This window comes from Salvelinus sp. IW2-2015, linkage group LG11 (genome assembly GCF_002910315.2).
Source record: "Salvelinus sp. IW2-2015 linkage group LG11, ASM291031v2, whole genome shotgun sequence".
Classification (NCBI taxonomy): Eukaryota; Metazoa; Chordata; class Actinopteri; order Salmoniformes; family Salmonidae; genus Salvelinus; species Salvelinus sp. IW2-2015.
The window spans coordinates 33,406,966-33,410,430 of NC_036851.1; positions in this window are offsets into that span (position 1 = coordinate 33,406,966).

Consider the following 3,465-nt stretch of genomic DNA (forward strand, 5'->3'; position numbering starts at 1 on the left):
TGGGTAGATTCTCTGCATGACGCATAAGATAGGGGATTCCCCAATGATGCAACAGGCATCACTGTGAATTTGATGTACAGTAGTCCTACAMCGTTGCAGGTTTGTTGTGATAAATAGGCTATCTTAAATTAATTGAACAAAATCCGAAGTTGATTTTGCYTAAATTAATGGCATTTAGGCTCCAACATGTCTGGCCATGATTGTTTTGATTGGTTTAACTTGGGAAGAATTGGTTATATGGTTTATGTTGAGTAGGCCTATATGTTCACCACAGCTGTGTGATTTTGCACAAAGCACCACTGTCTCTGTGTCCTTCGGGTCACCATGTAGGCGTTGAAGCATGCTGACACGTTCTATTTCCGCCCTCTCAACCAAATAAGCAATCTTTTTTTAAATTTATCAAAAGCTGTGTGTGTGAAAAGAAAGTCTAGATTATTAATGAAAACTAAACTATAGGCTTCACTATTTCTACTAGGCTGAACAATTTTTATTAGGCCTACAGTGCATTCGGAAAGTATTCAGACCCCTTCCCTTTTTCCACGTTTTGTTACCATACATCCTTATTCTAAAATGGATTACATTTTTTCAACCTCTCATCAATCTACACAAAATACTCCATAATGACAAAGCGAAAACAGGTTTTTAGATATTTTTGCTAATTTATAAAAATGTTAAAACAAATACCTTATTTACATAAGTATTCAGACCCTTTGCTATAAGACTTGAAATTGAGCTCAGGTGCATCCTGTTTCCATTGATCATCCTTGAGATGTTTCTACAACTTGATTGGAGTCCACCTGTGGTAAATTCAATTGATTGGACATGATTTGGAAAGGCACACACCTGTCTATATAAGGTCACACAGTTGACAGTGCATGCCATAGAAAAAACCAAGCCATAATATTGAAGGAATTGTCTGTAGAGCTCCGGGACAGGATTGTATCGAGGCCCAGATCTGGGGAAGGGAACCAAAAAAATTCTGCAACATTGAAGGTCCCCAAGAACACAGTGGCCATCTCTTCCTAGATCTGTCCGCTTGGCCAAACTGAGCAATCGGGGGAGAAGGGCCTTGGTCAGGGAGGTGACAAAGAACCCGATGGTCACTCTGACAGAGCTCTAGAGTTCCTCTGTGGAGATGGGAAAACTTTCCAGAAGGACAACCATCTCTGCAGCACTCCACCAATCAGGCCTTTATGGTAGAGTGGCCAGACGGAAGCCACTCCTCAGTAAAAGGGACATGACAGACAGCTTGGAGTTTGCCAAAAGGCACCTAAAGGAGTCAGACCATGAGAAACAAGATTCTCTGGTCTGATGAAACCAAGATTGAACTCTTTGGTGGGAATGCCAAGAGTCACGTCTGGAGAAAACCTGGCACCATCCCTACGGTGAAGCATGGAGGTGGCAGCATCATACTGTGGGGATATTTTTCAGCGGCAGGGACTGGGAGACTAGTCAGGATCGAGGAAAAGATGAACTGAGCAAAGTACAAAGATATCCTTGATGAAAACTTGCTACAGAGCGCTCAAGACCTCAGACTGGGGCGAAGGTTCACCTTCCAACAGGACAACGACCCTAACCACACAGCTAAGACAACGCAGGAGTGGCTTCAGGACAAGTCTCAGAATGATTTTTACATTTTTTTTATTTATTTAACCGTTATTTAACTAGGCAAGTCAGTTAAGAACATATTCTTATTTACAATGACAGCCTACCCCGGCCAAACCCAGATGACGCTGAGACAATTGTGCGCCACCCTATGGGACTCTCAATCATGGCCGGATGTGATATAGCCTGGATTCGACCCAGGGACTGTAGTGATGCCTCTTGCAATGTCCTTGAGTGGCCCAGCCAGAGCCCGAAATTTAACAGGATCGAACAGCTCTGGAGAGACCTGAAAATAGCTGTGCAGCGATGCTCCCCATCCAACCTGACAGAGCTTGAGAGGATCTGCAGAGAAGAATGGGAGAAACTCCCCAAATACAGGTGTGCCAAGCTTGTAGCATCATACCCAAGAGGACTTAAGGCTGTAATCGCTGCCAAAGGTGCTTCAACAAAGTACTGAGTAAAGGGTCTGAATACATATGTAAATGTATTTWTTTTTWTTAWTTTTTTTWATAAATTTGTAAAAATTAAAATAAAATAAAACTGTTTTTGCTTTTTCATTATGGGGTATTGTGTGTAGATTGATGAGGAAAAAAACGTTTTAATACATTTTAGAATAAGGCTGTAACGTAACAAAATATGGAAAAAGTCAAGGGGTCTGAATACTTTCCGGATGCACTGTTCACTTTCCTAAAATTCTTATAATAGTAGGCCTAATTGGACCAGAGAATTCTGATTTTCTTATGAATAAGAAATAATGATTGCCCTCTTAAAATATCAGATTGACTGTAGGTCAAATAAAGGTGATTCTGAGAGGTCTTCTACTTCTTGGTCTTCTGAGGCAGAGGACATCCATACTGTGTTCAGTCCATCCCACTTCCTTTATATCCATCCAAGGATGTCATGCACCCCAAAAATCTGAGGGGGCAAAAGTTACGTGAGGATGGCGGGGGGTGGTCTGGAGGGTGCTAGATCCCCCATCCGTAAATTGGATAATTTAACATTTTTCACCTGAATCAGCTTTTTTTCTGCAATCTAGAGCCATAATCATTATGCTTAATTCTATGTAACAAAAAATGTTATATTTTTCTGTATATCTAAGCAAACCTCTTGAGCTGTCTGTATCCTCCTGACTGGTGGTTCTTTTTTTAAAGAAACTAAATATGCTTCTCTGTATCGCTGCTCAAATCTGGGTAAAATATGAAAGGAATGTGATTATTGTAAAGTACATCTAGTTATTTCTAAAGTCTACCAACCTTGCCAGCAGGCATGCCAGCTAAGATAGTTAGACAAGCTAGATACTCTAACTGATTGATAGCCTAAAATGGCTTCTTGGTAGCTAGTTATGAGGTTGATAGATTGGAAACCCACAGGATAAATCCGAGGGGGCACGTGCTCTCTGTATCCATCTCCAGCCTAACTAACTAGACACTTGGCCCACACAGACTTCTTGCACACACAAACACACACACTCCTTGAGGAACACACAGCATCCAGAATGGGCAGAAATAGGCTAGAGAATGCAATGCATCCAGGGAGTGTGTAGGTGGGTGGAGAAGGCAGACATGAGAGAGTGGATGGTGTTTGAGAGTAGGAAAAAGTGACTGCATGATATCCATGTTTACATTGTTGAATAAACAATTACTTGTTTTGTTAATTCTAGTTTTTTWATTATTATTTCGTTATTAGGCCTAGGCTTCTTGAAGATAATACAATTGTAGACCCATGTAATTGCATTGATATAAAGAGAAACCTGGTGATTAACGTTACATTCATCCTCTTCTCTTTACATTCAGTGGCCAATAAAAGTTAATTCGGAACGTTTGTGCGTAAATTTGTTCTGGCAAGGATAGGGTTAATACA